This window comes from Peromyscus maniculatus, chromosome 12 (assembly GCF_049852395.1).
Source record: "Peromyscus maniculatus bairdii isolate BWxNUB_F1_BW_parent chromosome 12, HU_Pman_BW_mat_3.1, whole genome shotgun sequence".
Classification (NCBI taxonomy): Eukaryota; Metazoa; Chordata; class Mammalia; order Rodentia; family Cricetidae; genus Peromyscus; species Peromyscus maniculatus.
The window spans coordinates 17,347,467-17,366,905 of NC_134863.1; the positions used below are offsets into that span (position 1 = coordinate 17,347,467).

The 19,439-nt window shown below is 43.3% G+C and overlaps 1 non-coding gene across 1 annotated transcript; it reads right to left on the reverse strand.

Annotated features, from left to right (window-relative positions):
- Positions 1 to 2,575: 2,575 nt before the first annotated feature.
- Positions 2,576 to 2,682, reverse strand: LOC121821851 (U6 spliceosomal RNA). The gene has a single exon (XR_006062728.1). It is a non-coding gene; the product is annotated as a U6 spliceosomal RNA (small nuclear RNA).
- Positions 2,683 to 19,439: the final 16,757 nt, after the last annotated feature.

Here is a 19,439-nt window from a genome sequence, read left to right on the forward strand (position 1 = left end):
ATTAGGAAGGTTGAGGACCACCGTTCTAAACTGTATAACTGTTACAAGGAGCTCACATTGCTGGAAGTGCTTCTCCATTGAGCTAGTATGCTAATATCCAGTCATCCTGTCTTTTCTTGAGGTCTCAGTATTACAGGATTTAAAAAAGAATGTCTTCCAGGTTGTGTATGTGTGTATACACACATATCAGACTATGAGGCTGGACAATGTAGGATTCATAAACCCTATGCCTCTGCTTAAAGATCCTCTTTTTACTGAACCATGAGTCTGGCTTTCCTCCTTGGTTTTCAAGACAGAGTCCACATTCTCTATCTTCCCCACGAATCCCTTTTTTTCTCATGATAGTCCTATTCCCAGAAGTAATCTGTAGTACAAGGTTCCCTACAACTTGCTCTTCTTCTACCCATCCGATTTTAAAGTTTTGGCTAACGTGAATTTATTAATATAAAATAACACAAGCCTGGGTTCTATATGTAACTTCAATATTAATATCCTTACTATTTTATTTATTTGCATTTCCAGTTCTATGATAATTAAATCCTTGCTAGACATCTCCTGTAATTCACAATGTTGCCAAAAGGATAATAACAACAAAATAGTTATGTTCATGGTGCCTGACGTCAACTCCTCTGCCTAACTTTCCCCTCCTGTTCTTCCTTATTCTCACACAGGTCTCCTGGTTCCAAACACATCATCAGTAACTGCCTGGTCCCAACCACACTTCATTCAGGATATTTCTCAAATGTACCATTTTCTTTTGTATGTGCCCTGAAAGAAGCTTCAAAGGTTCCTCATCACCTCTCACCCAGATGGCTGCATGAGTATGCTCACCCCTCTGCTTCCAGAAAGGTTCATTCATATTATCCAACACAGAATTGTTCTAGATTGCTCCAGAAACTCATCTCTGATGGGTTGGCTTTCTCTGGTTCCATGAGGTGCCCCCTCTCTCATCTCTACATTCCTACTCACTGCCCCTCCTTACCTAGAACTCTTCTCCCTCTCTGCCCCTGATTTACAAATCGTCCTCCTTTGTCTTCAGAGAGGCTCGCTTTAATCATTGACTTCTCCAGGATCCCTTCCAGATCCCTCTTACCTGGAAATAATCCTAGTATCATTAAGCTGTCAAGGGTTAACCGATTTTATAATACCTAATACCTTCCAGCCTGCAGGCTTTTATGACTGTATTTTGAGCTCTCAAGAAAGCAGATCATGCCCGATGCTTCTCTGATTCCCTTAGACATTTCAGTTGTCAGCAAAATGCTCAGTGAATGACATTTAATTAAATGGAAACCACGGTATTAGATTATCTCATCTGTAGAGTTAAGACCCCCTCTTTGTCTGAGCGATTTTACATGCTACAGGATTTTTCACCATACTTGCTGTCTCTGTCCTCTCATTCCTGCTTCTACTGTCTGCCCCCAAACCATACTGTTTTGTCAGTTATTGTTTCATGATGTCTGTGATATGACACAACGATAAAGATCATTTACTCTAAGATCTGCATAAGAAAATCATCCAAGCACAAAATTATACTTATCTGACAAAAGCGATATACACAGTTTTTTTTTGGGGGGGGGGGGATTTAATTTTGTGTGAAAAATTCCAATAAAAACATTATTATTTATGGTCTAGAACTTCTATAAATTGTTCTGTTTCTTTGCCAGCTGCTTATTTTTATTTATATTTTATTTATTTTTTGTTTTTTTTTTCAAGACAGGGTTTCTCTGTGTAGTTTTGGTGCCTGTCCTGGATCTTGCTCTGTAGACCAAGCTGGCCTCAAACTCACAGAGATCCACCTGGCTCTGCCTCCCGAGTGCTGGGATAAAAGGCATGCACCACCGCTGCCCAGTTGTCAGCTGCTTATTAAAGATATTGATGAACTATTTTTGGTAGGTTCTGCCTGTCTCTCTTCACGGTCACATCCTCTAATTTTCTTTATTAGTAGTATGTTGTATTAGCATTACATCTGTTACAGCTGACCAGCTGAAATTCCATCGTTGATCAGAGTCTATAATTTACATCAGGGTTCATTTCTTGTGCTATAGATTGCATATGCTTTCATGGCACATAATGATGTGTAGCCACAATTTTCATCATCCTGAGCAGCCTGTGGTCTTATTTGCCATTTCCTCTCACCAATCCCTGACAGCCACAGATCTTTCCACTCTCTCCATAGACTACCTTTTAAACTGAACCATCTTTTCTTGAATGCCATACAACTAGGATAATGCAGGGTGTAGGGCTTTCATTTCAAAATGTATTTAACATTTGTCAATTCTCCTCATAGCCTGATACCTTTTTTTAATTGCCTTATTTAGTTATTTATTTAAATTTTTAAATTTTACATACCAACCCCTGTTCTTCCTCCCTTCCCTTCTCTGGCTTCCCTCCACCTCCTCCAATCCCACCCTCATCCACTCCTCATAGGGAGTAAGGCCTCCCTTCAGTATTCAACACAGGCTGGCATATCAGGTTGGGGCAGGTCCAAGCCCCTCTCCACTGTGTCAAGGCTGAGTAAGTCATAGCTCCATAGGGAATGGGCTCTGAAAAGCCAGTTCATATAGCAGGGATAAGTAAAAATATGGAACGCCTCATGAATTTGCATGTCATCCTTGCACAGGCACCATGCCAAGCTTATCTATATTGTTCCAATTTTAGAATGTGTACTGCTAAAGCAAATACTTGATACCTGATTTTTTATTATTTATTTATTTATTTATTTATTTATTTATTTATTTATTTATTGTTTTTTGAAAGAGGGTTTCTCTGTGTAGTTTTGGTGCCTGTCCTGGATCTCGCTCTGTAGACCAGGCTGGCCTCGGACTCATAGAGATCTGCCTGGCTCTGCCTTCTGAGTGCTGAGATTAAAGGTGTGGGCCACCACTGCCCAGCAGTACATTATTTTTAACAGTGAGTAATATTCTGATACCTTATTTTTAACAGTGAATAATATTCCATTATATAGACATTGCATGGTTTGTTTATCTTTCTGTTGAAGGATATCTATTAAATGTAGGAAATTATAAATTAAACAGTTATAAGTATTTATGTGTAGGTATTTGTGTGGATATTGGTTTCCAACTTATTTAATAAATCCTATGTCACATTTATTTTTCAGAGCCTGATAAGAGTGTAATCATTTCTATAAGACACTGCCCAACTAGTACCATGGCATTTCCAGAAATGATGAATGAGATTTTCTCTTGTCCTACCTAGTCACCGGCAAAGTGCAGTGTTTAAGTTTTGATTTTTATGTAGTCTATCAGAGAGGTGGTGGTTGCTCCTTTGTTACTTGAAGTTTTGATCTCCTTGTATAAGTGATACTTACCACCTTCCAGTATGATTGTATACTGTCTCAGCTCCTTCATTGACTGGGTATCTAATCATAAATGCTTTCTATATTTTCTTAAGGCTGTTTTTCCCTGCCATGGCTGAACTTTATGAGTTCTATCTACGGTTTAAGATACTAATCTATCATCTATTTTATATAGATATTTTCTTCAAGTCTGTGGCTTATTTCATTCTGTGGCCATGACTTCCACAGAGAAATTTTAGTTAAAATGAAGAGCAACTTGCCATTTTATTCTTGCATGGAGTGTACTTCTGATGCTGTGCTTTAAAAGACACAATCAAACTCAAGGTAAAGTAGATTTTTTCTTACATTATTTTCCACGGATATTTTACTTTTCATTTTACATTTGGCATATGCCTCATTCTAAATTAATCTTAGTAAAGGGCAAAAGACCTGTGTGTAGAAATTTGGGAGGATGTATATGAGTGTTTAGTGTTTTCAGAGACAGTTATTGAAAAGAACATTCATTCTTATCATGCTGCATCTGCTCCACAGTTGATGATGTATTGACTGTGTGTGTGAATTGACTTCTTGGTCCTTTTACCTGTCTCCTTGGTGAATTTCTTATTGGCCCACACTACACTGTCTTAAAGACTAACTTTACAATAAATGGGTAGTGGCAAAGTTTCAACTTTGTTATTACCTTCCAATGTTGTGTTGCTTTTCTAGAACACAATGCTTATGGAATCAGAACTGCAAAAGAAACTACATGATAGAATTATTCCAAGTAATCTATAGTGCACTTATTTACCCAATAGACTGTGAGAAACTCAGCAATAACTGATATATTTGTTTTGTTCCAGAATGAGACAGATTGTCTACTGTGTGAAAAAGGAAAAAGGAAAAGGAAAGCATTAATAAATATCCACTTGTTTAATTGATCAACTGAATTACCAACCATGCAATAATTAAGTACATACATAAGCTCCATTCTGTGTTTGAATTAGGCTCATTATCAGCAGCACAAAAGTTAATAAAGTTGGACTAAGACCTTATTAATATATCCAGATATTACTTGAGACACAGAAACTCGGCATCATTTTATATAGAGAGAAACTACTGTAAAGGTTTAATTCCTTTCTCCCTGCCTCCACTTCCCCCCATGTGCTCATCTCAACTCCACAGTAGGCACAGAAATAGATACTTAAAAGTGTAAATGAGCTGGGCGGTGGTGGTACACACCTTTAATCCCAGCACTCGGGAGGCAGAGGCAGCTTCCTATGAGTTCAAGGCCAGCCTGGTCTACAGAGTGAGTTCCAGGACAGCCAGAACTGTTTCACAGAGAAACCCTGTCTTGAAAGACCAAAAAAAAAAAAAAAAAAAGTGTGTGACTGTGGCCGGGCGGTGGTGGTGCACGCCTTTAATCCCAGCACTTGGGAGGCAGAGGCAGGCGGATCTCTGTGAGTTCGAGGCCAGCCTGGGCTACCAAGTGAGTTCCAGGAAAGGCGCAAAGCTACATAGAGAAACCCTGTCTCGAAAAACCAAAAAAAACAAACAAACAAAAAAAAAAAAGTGTGTGACTGATGCAGTGGCAGCAGTATGCTTGCATTCACAGCGTTAGGCGGGTGTGTGTTTATCCACCCAAGTACAACACAGAACCTTATGCAGGGATCAGAAGAATAGTGATAGAAAGAAGGCAGGGTTTTTTGTTTTTTATGTATATGAATGTTTACCTACATGTATTTATGGACAAGATGTGCACGCGGTACCTGCAGAGGGCAGAAGGAGGCATTGGATCCCCTGGAAATAGGGTTAATATTGTAGGTGCTGAGAACTAAAGACTCTTAACTGTAGTGAGAAAGTTTCTCTGGTCCCACTAGGCCCCACACGGTCCAGACAAATCTCTGTCACCAGCAATCCCACTTGGACCCAAGTAAACACACAGAGGCTTATATTATTTACAATTGTATGGCCTAATGGCTCAGGCTTCTCACTAGCTAGCTCTTACAACTTAACCCATTTCTATTATCTGTAAGTTGCCACATGGCCGTGGCTTGCTGGTATTTTTACATCTTGCTTCTTTAGATCTGCCTTTCTCTTTCCTGTCTCTCTCCTTGGATTTCTCGCCTGCCTCTAAGCTGCCTTGCCATAGGCCAAAGCAGCTTATTTATTAACCAATGGGAACAACATATATTCACAGTATACAGAAAGACATCCTCCAGCACTTAACTGCTGTGCTACATCTCCAGACCCAGATGACAGTTATTTAGAGGTTAAGAGGATATTAGGAAGAATTAGTCATTTATGAAGTTATTCCTGTACACATGATGTCCTTTGGTTATCATGTGTTTACAAAGTTCTTAGTACATCTGAGTACCATGCTGAGCACATCAGAGACCTCAACTCCTTCAAGGCATATACAGTCTATGCAGAAAGAAAATTCTGCTATAACCTCCAGCCAAGTGCAAAGTTATTCCTCTAACAAAGTTGTTTAAGGAAATTTCCTAAAATACAATCAAGTAATTGATTCCATAAGTATTTATGAAATTGTCAAACACTGTTCTAGGTGATCACCATATTTAACTAAGCCAAACACACAATGCTAGGACTCTTCTTTCAAGTTGTTTCTATCCTAGAAAGAGAAAAAATTTGAGTTTTTTTTTTGAAAGAGAGAAGTTCCAAATAGCTTAGTGAGTAAGAGGCAAAGTGTTAATGCCTCCTGCTAGAGGACAGAGCAGTTAGGTTGGATTATGAGGCATCAAAGAAGGAAGAATATATTATATACTTTTTCATATTAAATACAACTCAGGAAAAAAAGACAGATGACTCATTTTCTCCAGAGATGAAGGGATGAGTGTGTAATGATGCATCCTGAAGCACTTTGTTGTGTTTGGGTATGTTGATGTATAGCTGGGGTTTCTAAGGTATGACACTGATAGTTAGACTAGAGTCTATGAGCTCTTAATGCAGAACTGGAGAACTGCCACTGTGTTTGGAAAATAGAGAGGAATCAGAGAATTAAAACAAGAATGATAGCATCATGATGGATGTTGTTTCCAGAAGAATGAGTCTGGTAGCGTCATGGATGCAACAGAAAGGAATCAGAAGCAAAGACCTCTTTCACCAGTCTAAGACAAAATGTGCCAGTGAGTCTGCTGGAGCCTGCAGAGATGAAGCTGATCCTCATAAACTACCCCTCATAGCTTGTGACCTTGTCCTTTGTAGGGCACCAAAGTATGGATGATGCATATTCTGTGCAGCGAGGTTTTGTCCCTCCACACCTATCCCCTGAGGATGCTCTTAGTCTAGGAGGTGCAGTAGCAGAATACTTTGGGACTTACACTTCATGGTCCCCACCCATCCGTCTGTGCAGTCCTGAGCCACAAAGGACTCAGCTCAGAACAATGTGCTATCATGGCGTCTCTGCCTCTCTGTTCACATTTGACCTCCAGGAAAATGAGGGGGAGGTTGACTCCCTGCAACTTACTCCCTGTTATCTCCACGGTTGTTCCTGCACAGCTGTCCAGTCACTGTCTGCTGGAGAAATGAGAGTGGCAGGGGACAATGAGGGGACACTGCAGCTTTGCCAGAGCTGGTGATGCTCTTGGGAGGGAAGGGAAATCATCGACTCTGGTAGAGCGAAGGCAGCCATGACCGGGTAGCCCAGGCAGGGAACCATCTCCCAGCAATGCCAAGTGGTAAAGCGCGGGCAAATTTGCATACCCAAGCCCCGGGGGCCATTGGGAAGCAGGAAAAGGAGAAGCAGAGGAAGAGTAAGGCACTCACACAGACAGCTGTAGGTGGGTCCCAGACCTCCAGAAAAGGGACTGTCAGGTAATGACTGAAGAATGGAATGGAAGACTCATCTGGAGCTGGCACCGAACTCCCTCCTCTGTCTTTTTTTTAGGCCTTCATTTGTTCTAAGTCTGTTTTCCCTTTGCTGGGTTGTTGTAGAGCTCTGTTCAGGCCAGCTGCACTCATTTCCAACGCATCAGTAAGATTTGTACTGAAATTTCACAGTGACGCGGTCAAGGGCTGTCAGGATAACTAGAAACGGTATGAACTGTGAGAGCTGTGTGGCTTCCTCTGACTTCCTTCCTCCAGTGTACTTACTTATGGATATTTGTCCTTCTCACTGGCCCTGCTTTACACTGTGTAGCAGGCTCCTATTTGTCCACTGAACCTCAAAATAGAAGCCTTTGGCTTCCTTCTCCGATGGAGTATGCTTTGTCTTTTATTTACAGCAATTACAAAGCATTTTGAACCTTTGGGTCTATGTTGTCTACAATTAGGCCTGAACATCAGGGATGCCTGATTCTTCCTTGTTTTCCCCATAGCAAGTAGTATAGCCCTTGGTGCATTCAAAACATACAATATATGAAGGGGCAGCCAACACATACAATGCCCCTCGTCTCTGCTCTCCCTTGCTCCATGGATAACTAGTGTTTTCGAAAACACTATGAGGCCTGCCGCTGACTTGTCCTACCCTTCTGATGGCCCTGTGTGAATCTGCCTTTGCCATGTAGGTCAGCCCCTGGTTGCGTTGGAGAGGGATGCAGCCTGGGTGTTGGGAGAGAGCTCCACCCCTGAGTCACAGTGCCTCTGGGTTCTGTGGTTCCACTCCGTGTGAAAGGTCCTTCTGTGGCATACTTGCAAGGTGAGTTTTCTAATTAGCTTTCCCTTATAAGGTGCCAGAGGGGACGATTGGTCAGAATTAAAGTCCATAGATGGGGTAACGGTGGCCAAGAGAGTTTGCCTCCGGCTGCTGGGTGGGAGGAAGCCTGCTAGTTGACATCTGGTGGGAATTGAATGAGTCAGAACTCTATTCTCCACCCCTGGTCTCTCACCCACTCTTCACTCAGCCAGGCCTGGACTTCGAGAGCACGAAATAATTTACATCATGATTAGAACTGCATTGTTGCTATACTGGTGTGAGACTACACACTCTTCATGTGGCCCAAAGAGGACGAGACAGCACTTCCATACCCGTTAACCCTCCCATCTGTGAGGCAGAGCTGCCTTCCAGTAAAAGGGCTGAAGCAAAACCAAAGAATTTATGGAGTGGGCAAGAGGTTGAACAGTAATCTAACAACGACAGGCAGACATGGTGGGCTTCAGCTATCTAAGGTTTCATATGCTGCTGTGTACAGAACGATGTATTTTTAATGCATATATCTTTAGTGTGAAGCCAATAAATATTTCAGTATTAAAACATAAAATCGGGAGGGAAAAATAATGAATATTAAGTTCATTCATAATTCTAACATGTAGGAAAAAATACCTTGTTTATTACTGGGAAATTTTTTTTAACGTATCGCTCGGATCCTTAAAGGGGGCCATGCTTTTCATTTTTTACAGGAAAAGTGGATATGCTGGAGTTGTCATTCAAGGAAGGAGGGATTCAATCATTCTTATTCTGCAATCTTCACAGACTGAGATTGCAGAATGAGTGTCTAGTCATTCATTTCCAGTTTCCTGGTTCCTCAAGTTTCTCCCAGGCCTTAATTTCTGCCTTTAAAGAAAGCAATAGGATTTGGGTCCAATGTTAATATAAGCTCAATGTCTTTAGATGAAAGTTGATGTTTATATTCTAAGTGTTGCTGTAAAGAAAAGTTTGTATTTAGTCAGTGGTCAGAGACACCGTATTAACTCAATTCCAAGTATGTGGCCAGGATTCCTGTAAATGAAGAACTCCTTCTGAAGTCAGATTTTCACCTGGTCATGGTCAAACCCAATATTGCCGTGCTCTTAGACTGTTGAGGTCTATGAAAGGAAGAAGACAAGATGCTCTAAGAGGGGGGAGGGCAGGTCTTGAGGGGTCTGCATCACTCCAGTCCAGGAACACACAAGAGTCATTTGCAGCGTCCACCATACCTATGCTAGTAGTCAGCTGTGGTGGAAAGGGAATTTCAACATTGGAATTATGTCACAGCTTATGAGTAAACACACATTACCTGTCGGCCAAATCTTTTCCTATGATGCCCAGACATCAGGACAGGAAAATCTTCCTAGAGTAGAAAAAAAAATGGAGATAAAAAATACCCTGACTCCCAGGAACAGACCTGATCTTCAATACCTACATATATCTTTAGACTGGAGAAGCTAGTGTGTGGGGAAGGCAAAGGATTTCTAGGCTTTATATTTGTATTGCTGTCCTTAATTTTCATACTGTAGGCTGTCTTCATTCAGTCTAGGAGAGAATATTGCTTCAATTGGAACAGAGGAATCATTATATGGAAAACAACAACAAAAAAAAAAAAAAAAAAAAAAACACCACTTGTGCTGCGCTCTGCTCTGTGGACACAGAACCCGTGAAGAGATGGGTGGCTTCTGCCTTCTATTGGCATGCAACTCTGCTCAGGAAGCAAAAAAAGTTTTGGAACCCATGTACCATCCAGAAACAAGGACTTGGCACGGGTGGGAAAATTGCCTGTATTGAATTAAATTGTGTTGTACTGTGGATTGGCAGGGGGAAAAGAGGTGTGGAGTGGCCCATGCATGTAACTGGCAAAAACACCCATACCAGAGTATTCATTAAAGCCTGCTGAGTAACGATGACCGTGGAGATGGAAGGGATCACAGTGCCTGCTCTTGGTGTAGTCTCTGTGCCACTTGATCTCCATTATTTTCTCTATAACCCTGTAAAAGAGGTTTCATTTCTTCCGTTCTATACAAGTAAAATGGTGTTCACACAGAAGGTAAACACTCCTCCAAAATCACTCAACTAGACATTAACCCTGCTAGACTACAGCCTCTGAACTGTCTTTCTCTGCTCACTCTTTTGGTTTTGCGTTGGGGTCTTGGGTCAGGTGTCTTACAGACTGCAGGATGTGAAGACTGCATCCTGGTTTCTAGGCCACTGAGCTGAGAAGCCAACACAAAGAGACCCACCATTTGGCTGGCATGAGTGGATGGCCTTTTGCAGCAAAGGCTGGTGGCTGAAACACAAGGTCTGCCCCCAAGAATTATTCTTTCCTAATGTATCGTCTAAGAGATGATGGGAGAAGAGGCTGTCACGAGGCCTATGGTAGAAGCAGGAGGCCTATACCTGTTTTCTGAATCTTTTGGGGCAGATCACAACTCACTTATCTTTCCCCCAGCCTCTAACATGTCTTTTTGAGAAAAAGATTATCATGAGACCGAAATGGCACCAATATCCTGACACCTGATTAAAAACAGAATGAAGATAAAATGATTTCACTCTCCTTCCTGGCCTGGGAAGCCAACACTCCCCATCCCCCTAGGGAAATGGCCCTCTCCCAGCGGCAGCCTGCTCTTCACTTTGAAGTTGCTTCTAAACCTGTTTGCTTTTGGAGCTCCACAAAATGTTTGTGCGCGCTGCCGCAGGCTGGCCCAGCAAGGTTGCTCATGCTGAGACCATGGCTGGCTTCCCGGGTGAACAACCAGGACAGTTAATTACATCAACCCAATTAGCAGCAGCACCCTCCTTGTGCAAGCAAGGCTCACCTGCAAACTCACCCGTCTGGCAAAGGGCCCCCAGGCTTTAGTGGGGAAGCTGTTGAATTGAGAGACTAAGTGTTTACCAGTGACCTCTTCTCAGTACCCTCTTGTCTTAGAGATAAGTCAAGGAACTGGAAAAAGACCAAGCCCTTACACCATAGTCTACTGAGCAGCCTGCAGATAGTAATGGCTTTCAGATTGTTCCACCGGGAGGGACGGAGTCTTCCCTCAGCACCTATGAGCGATCAGAGGCGGAACACGATCAGATATTGCCGTTGGTAATGAGGTTGTTTGCTTGCCTCTAACAGAGCCCTGAAGAGACAGGGCCCTCTCTCAAAGGCAGGCTGGGGAACGTGACGGCTGTTTTCCTTGGCGCCACGCTCACACTTTCCACCTGCACAGGGAATCCAAAGTGCTGGGTTCAAAGATGAAATCTACTGTCTGTTAGCTGCCTACCAGGAGCAAGTTGCTTCAACTCTCTGAGCCTCGCTGGATAGGCCGTTGGCTGAAAGTGTGGTCACACATACTGCAGAGATGAAGAGCCATCATCCTCCAGTGATTGTCATCAAGTAGGGAGAGAATATATCCAAAGGGCAGCACTGGGGTAGAGCAGTTCCATGTTGGGATTGCACTGTTGGTCAAATGACTCAACGCATTTGTCAGAGGCAAAGAGCTATATTCTGAGACATAGGAATTTTGCAGAAGGCAAAACTCAAAATAAAGCCCTTGAAAAGTTGAGGAAAATCACTTACAAAGCTCAGTGAAGAGAATGAGGATGAGAACAGACTTGAGAGCCTCGAGCAGAATGAATGAGTCCAGTATGTCCTGGATATATTTTTGTTTCTTTCCTTTCTCTCTACGCCTCTTTTCCTCATCTATAAAAAAGGAACTCAAATATTATTTCCCCTAAACATAAAAACTCATCTTTCTAATGATGCTATTATTTGTGGCAATGCTTTCTCCATATTCGTTCATTGACATGTTTTGAATGTCCTTGTTGAACTGAATGTCCCTGTAAGCCCTACTGTGAAAGCATAGCAGAGGCAGTAGCCACAGCCTAAGGACAGAGGTAGAGTCAGTCAGTGTCATGAACGCTACTGTGTGAAGATCAGTGTCAACAGAAGTGTGCTAACGGTACCTCGGTGTAGGAGAGGGGAAACGGAAGACTTCCTGACCATGAGATTCTCTGACCTGAGAGTTGGCTGAAGGAAAGTAGACAGACCCCAGGGAAGCAGGCACACTGTTGTCTGATGTAGAGCAGAGAGACTGAGACTCCTTTAGGAATAGAGCATCTCTCCATCTTCATAGTGGCTCAGAGGTTCATCCGGATGATTCAAGCCTTACACAGGGTCTCCTGCCAAGTGCCTTCTACTCCCGTGAGTTTTCAATGCTATGATTCTTTCATTTCCTGTACCCATTTGTAACTGGGGTCTCAGGCCTTAGCTTATGCTTGGAAATCTGGGTCATAACTTAAGGGAAAGCTTCCCTGTGGAAGAGCCATGACCTTTCAGTTTCCTTCATTTGTTTTGCATAATCAATCACTCAGCAGCAATCCCGGGGGTTTTGCTATCAGATGGCAGGTGACGGGAGTCATGGAAGGGATTCAAATCCTCTAAGGTGGCTCAGTGATGTCAACCCAATTACCCGAGACAGCTTATCTGCACAGCAATGGCCCTCAGGTATCAGTGCCTGTGTAGACTTGGGTGGAATTCTTTGCCGGGACACTTGACTGACAGAAAGGCTGCTCATCACTGCCTCTTTTTCCCCTCCTGAAGAGATAGCAGCGACAGCCCCTGGCCAAAGCTCAGAGACCTTGCATGAGTTCTGGTGATGGCAAGACACGCTGCAACTTTAAATATGCCACTAAAGAAGCACTTCAAGGCTGGAGCTCATGTTCCACAGTCCCGCGCCTGGACCAGGGTTTAACCACTGGTTAAGTAGTTCCAGCCTGTTCCATGAATAGCTCCTCTTGCTTCTACCCCTGTGCTGTCTCATCCCTTGCTGCTTCAAACAGCTCCATTTCTGTTCTAGACCTCATGGGGCCCCTTCACAATCCAGACTGAACCTATGAGGCCCTGCACAGAAGGGCTGTGGACTCTGTGCCAGGCTCTTACTTGTCTTGAGTGGGCAGAATGTATTGGTTGTTGGACATTGCAGCTAACACCTCTTTGGAAGATGTAGGGCATTAAACGTGTGGACTTAGTGGGCTTGTTCATTCCTAAGGTGTTGTCTACCTTGAACTGTCTATGATTTTGTAGACGCTGAGTCTGGAGACAAGAAGTCTGTCTCAGCATCCTCCAACCATGGCATATCAAAGTGGAGTAGAGTAGCACACTCTGCAGGGGGAACAGCGGGAGGACCTCAGGCAAAGGTGGGGTTCAGAAAATGGAGTTCCATGTAGCTGCCATGAAGTTAGAGCTTAGTACCTCCTTCCCTAAGGCAAAAAAAAGTCTCCAGGGCAGGTCTGTAAAGAATGAGGAGGATGGTAAACACACACGCGCACACACACAGACACCACACACACATAGACATACCACAAACACACACACACATCACATACAACACACACACATCACACCCTCACACACTACACACCTCCACACAAAGCACACACACATAGACACACCACACACACATACACAACACATACAAAACACACACAACACACACCTCCACACAAAGCACACATACATAGACAACACACACACATACACAACACATACAAAACACACACAACACACACCTCCACACAAAGCACACATACATAGACAACACACACACACTACACACACCATATACACCATACACAACAATACACACACACACACATACACACACAGGAACACACACAAATGTATGCACACGGGGGAACTTCCCAGAGGACATATCAACAGCAACAATTACACTTGCAGCAGTTGTCCTCTGCTGTGTCACCACACATGGTGACAGCAAAGTTCTCTTGAAGCACACAGCAAGGGGATCCTTCTGATAACACAGCCACACGAGGTCGGCTACTGAAGAGTAAGGAGCCGACCTTACAGGCTCTTTTGTATCTACAGGGACTTGGACAGGGGAAGCAGAATAACCAGTCTGGTTCTTTGAGCCTGGGGTGTGGCAGCCTGAGCACTTAAAACATCTCCTTGAAATTTACTGATTCATCTCTTTATGACCTTTCTCCATGTCTGAGAGAGTGGGAGACAAATTTCTCACCCTGGAGATAGTAGGGCAGTGGACAGAAATTCATAGGCATGATGGGAAACTCCCCTTTTCTGAAGGGATGTTATTTTTTTTTTCCAAAGAGATGGACTAGAACCTTTCCTCTGTCTTCTCTAAAGCCCCTGTTCTCATGACTAATTGGGGAATCCACCTACTTTGGCGACCACTGGGCTGGTACTAGGGGAGATGTCCAGGCAGTTCCCTGGTCATAAGGCGCATCAGTACAGGACTTTGGCATCAGAGGTGAGTGCCTCCCGCTGTACCATTTTCCAGGCTCTTGGGGTAACTTAGCCCTGGGCAGTGACTCAGTTCCTGCCCTGTTATGAAATGCCTGTGCCCGCGTAGCAGTCACCTGCCTTCTTTGTATTTCTGCACATGTGGCATTCTCATGCCTCTGTGCATATCCTCTGCTCAGGTGTGGCCTGAGCCATGCCTCACTTCCCCATGTCCAGGCCTCTGGCTTTGGGACTCCATTTAAGTTTAGCAAGAAAAGCAGATTCTGGTCTTACTTGCCATCACCTCGGAGACTCTGAGAAGAGTTCTTTCTATTCGTGGCATCTTACTGAGTTTGACGTCTGTGTTTTATAGTTGGAAAAAGTCAGAACGAGAAGTAGAATGTGGTTTTGCCGTTGCTTCTCAAGTCCGAGTCAGTGAGTTAAAATGTGTAACTCTCAGCCCATTGCCCCTCACACTGCTTGCTCATTTCTTCCTTTAATCCTGTGTGCCTGAGTGTGTGTATTCATTCAGTGAGCACTTCCGATTATCCTCGAAGTTGTGTGCCTTTTTTTACACTCTGGAAATACAGCAATGAAAAGATTCCTATCCCAGACAACCGTCTCAAAGGGCTGTAGTCAGTAAACAAAGTGAATCAGGTGAATTGTAAGTAGAAAGATTAATAATAAAAGCATGAACATGTTGAAGCGAGAAAGGCAATGGTGTGGATGACCAGACATTCAAATGTAAAGAGATATTATGACTGGTTACCCCAAGAAGGTAGACTGTGATTCTCACTTGCCACAGATGGAACACATGGGCACCTATAAAAATAGTGTGTAAGTTAATGCAAAGACCCTGAGGCAGGAGTATGCCAGCCAATACCATGGAGAGTAAGGAGACCAGTACCACTGACTACAGGGCAGAGGGTATTGGAAAGAGAACAGAGAGGCCACTGGCTCCAATGTCATGGGAAATTATAATAACTTGGCTGGTGAGTGGGAAAAGTGGTGAATGAGTTTGTAGAGTGACATGATTTGACTTGTGTTTTTTTGAAAGTATTGCCCATTTCTGTGCTAAGAACATACCGAACAGAGACAGGAGCAGCAGCAAAGAGATATATTCATGGTTTACTTTCAGAAAAGATACGTTGGTGGCTTGGAACAAGGTTCTGACAGTGGTAACAGCACAAAAGCAGTGTCTGTGGATAGCAGAGGTGGACGAAAGCTTGGGAATCATGGGTATGAGAAGGTCATGGATGGGAGAAGGGTAGAACCGGACAGCCTGTTCAGGAGAGAATCTGAAGTTATCATACAAGTGTAAGCCATCTTCCAGGACAGGCTCCAAAGCTACACAGAGAAACCCTGTCTCGAAAAACCAAAAATAACCAAACAAAAACAAACATACAAAAACAACAACAAACAAACAGAGAGTGTAAGCAATCATAGGTCTTAGTTGGGATTTCTATTGCTTCGACGAAACACCATGACAAAAAACAAGTTGGGGAGGAAAGGGTTTATTTGGCTTATATTTCCATATCATTCGTTGTTCATCACTGAAGGAAGTCATGACAGGAACTCACACAGGGCAGGGTCATGGAGGCAGGAGCTGATGCAGAGACCATGAAGGGGAGCTGCTTATTGTCTTTCTTTCCCTGGCCTGCTCAGCCTTCTTTCTTATAGAACCTGGGATCACCAGCCCAAGGATGGCATCAATGGTTGGGCCCTCCCCCATTGATAACTAATTGAGAAAATGCCTTACAGGTGGATCTCAGGAGGCATTTTTCTCAACGGAGGCTCCTTCCTCTCTGGTGACTCTTGCTCGTGTCAAGTTGACACACAAAACCAACCAGGACAGCTTCCTAAAGGGAAACAATATCCCAGAGCAGAGCAACTGTCCATGCTCCCAGGACTGTGCTGTTTTTTAACACCTCTCTACTGTGAAAGCTGGAGCGGTGGAAGGATGAGAATGTTCCAGAGTCCATGGGTGGCCCAAGACAACTGTTCTTTGTTCGATGCAGCCTGAAGAAGGTTGGCCACCCTTGTAATAGAAAAGAACAGACTATAAACATCTCATCAATGAAAATGGAGATACTAGGCAACAGAGAACAAAAGGAATAGCAGGAAGGCTTGGAGAAACAGGCAAAGGCGTCAATATGCAGAGTTCTCTATGCCAGATAAACTTTTGATGTGCTGTGACATCTTTGGGAGCATTTCAAGGGAGAAGTGACATCACAAACAACTCGGAGAGTTCACTGTGACCTTCATTTTATTTACATAAAAGTGTGTATTAAAGATCCCATATGAAGGTGTCAGGTGAGGTAAAAAGAATGACGTCAAGAATCAGAGTAGAAACTATATGTGTCACAAAACTTTTCAGTCCTGTGTTCTGCTGCCCCATGAATGTCCACATGTCTAGCAAGGTCACACCCATCTAAAGCAGTGGTTCTCAACCTGTGGGTTATGACCCCTTGGAGGTCACCTAAGACCATCAAAAACCACAGACATTTACATTACAATTCATAGCAGTAACAAAATTACAGTTATGAAGTAACAATAAAAATAATTTTAACATTAGGAGCTGTATTAAAAGGTCACAGCTCTAGGAAAATAGAGAACCACTGCTCTAAAGCCAAGGAAGCCTTCCATTGGTGCCCTGTTTGCAAGGATGGCATGAATGTTCTCCTTGACTCTGCATCTCAGACTCCTGAATTTTGTCTTTTTCTCCTTGATGACTCTGCCAGCCTCCAAGTCACTTTCTTTCTTTCTTTCTTTCTTTCTTTCTTTCTTTCTTTCTTTCTTTCTTTCTTTCTTTCTTTTTTCTTTTTTTTTTTTGAAAATGTCTCCATTTAGTCCTTGACTCCCAAGTCTCTTTGCTACAGCCTGATCCAGGCTACTTGATGCTCATAAAGATGTGTGTTTGGATCAGTAAACATGGACTCAGATGAAGGCAGGCAATGGGATCAGAGAGGAGCATGCTCATGGAGAACTTAAAACCAATTATTAATAGACGTTTGTCTGCTCTGTTATTTCCACGTGTCCTCAATCATAGATAACCACAATGGTAAATCTCCTTCCCACTGGTGCAGACCAATCCCAGGATCCCCATTCCTTGCCTGAATCACTGAAAGGGATTCTTCATTGATCTCCCTAATACCCGTCTTTCCCCTCTAACACCACAAATGCAAATTTTGCTAGTGTGACAACTAAGACATAAAAGCACCCATCTCTGGCTTCCCCAAATCTCACAGTTCTCCTGTGGTTAAAGTCCCAGCATCTCATTCTAACTAGGTCAATATCACAATGCCCGGACAATAGCTGAACCATGTTCTATTTACTCAACATCCCAAATTCTCATTTCTAAGGTTGTATGTGCCACAAGAATCTCTGGTCCCATTCAGGATACCTTCTGCATTAGCAAGAAGGAAAACTAGTTTTGATTCCGACCCTACCAGTGATGGCTTGGATGACTTTAAGCAAGTCACTTTCCCTCCAAGAGGCTCAATTTCCCATTAGTCAGGTTAATATAATACCTACAAAGCTTCAGTCACAGGGCTGCAGGGAGGGCCAAATGACATCATGGCTGTGAAAGCCGCCACCCTTATAAGCCACAATGGTGGCTATGAATGGTAATGGTAATATTCTTCACAATGCAAGACTCTTTGATTTTGCTCATATTGTTTATTTTACCTGCAGTACCTTTTATCTCAGCTACTCTACACCATGTGACAACAAGCTGTAGGTTAACTGCCTTACAAGGATTCCCTATCCTCTGCAAGCCAACCCTGAACCTGCTCTCAAATTCCTCCTCATCAAATACCTCTCAGATACCTTCTTTGTTTGCAGGCAGGTACCAGCACATTGTCTTATTTTGTGCACGGTCATCTCTCTTGTCTGTAAGCACTACATCTTATATTTATTTAACATCCTTCCTAATTGAAAACACACAAAGGAAATCAAATCAAGTCTTGACAATGTGAACGTCTGAGCGAGCAAGTGGATGCAGAGACGTCTCTTTTTTAACCCCTCAGTGCAAAATATGCTAATAGTGCCCTCTGCTGCTGACCAGTGGCTCCATGTTTTCCATGCAGTGGAAGCGAATGTCGCAGATTCATAGTGGAAGAAACGGTAGGTGAGATGGGTAGAAACGGTTGTGCCTTTCACGGTGCAGGGGGCTGAGTAGAACCACGATCAAAGCTGAAATGCCACATGTGCCTGAATCCAGGGAGTCCAAGGGCCCTAGCAGGTGGCTATGGGAAAGTCAGATTTCTCCTTTCTACACAGAAGCCATAAACGCAGACCTCTAGTTTATAGTTTCAACTCAAACTTTCCATTTTATGTAATGAGTTTCTCTTTCCCTGTGTCTGCACCAGTTCTTTACGTCTAGAGGTTATTTCTGCATGGTATGATATGGCAATTGAGTTGAAGCTTCTACAGTTCTCACAGACAACCAACAGCATCACCAGTCAACTGCCAAAGAACCACCGGGCAGCCTCCAGCCTCTTCTCCGCCTGGCCGCCTTGTGTTAGACAGTAAAACCACCACCTCCTTCTAGAGATCACATGCGAAGGTCAGGGTATTTTCATCTCTAACCTCAAATAAGCCTCCTGGTAGCTCAGGAGAAAGGTGTTACCAGTCTTTTCTTTAAAATCGAGAGAGAAGTAGAAATGTCCATTATTTAAGAGGTGGTCCAAAGCAGCAAGAGATACCAAGGGAGACCTGGGTCTGAGCTCACGTTCTCCTATAAATCTTTAGTTAATTTAAATACATTAACTAACTAGGGAGTGTAGGTGCAGAGAAAGGACCGGAGGGTCAGTATCTTCCCTGGCTTTCCTTTGCTGGTGGTCCATAAACACCAAGTACTGTTATGGCAATGTTTCTATCATGGGCTTGATCATTTCAGGCTCATTGGCTGTAGAGAGCCAAACGCTGGCTTCAGCTCAACAATGGAAAGCGTTCTGCTGAGCACAGATGGCCAAACAGCTTCCTCTTTAATTTGTTCATCTTTCTGCACATGAAGGTTTTATTTCACAGGATTCTAGACGTAATGATACAGTCTCTGCTGATTCTGAAGACAGACTGGTTTCAAGTTTTCAACATGACAGTTAGTCATATGTGACAATCGGATCTTAGTGGGCAACGTGTCCCGGTGGATAGGCACACCTCAGAGTCCCCGGGACATGGCCCCTTCTGGTACTGAGCCTTTGAAGTGGCTCACCAGCGCTTCAAAGCAAAGTTCCTGGTACAGGGAGCACATC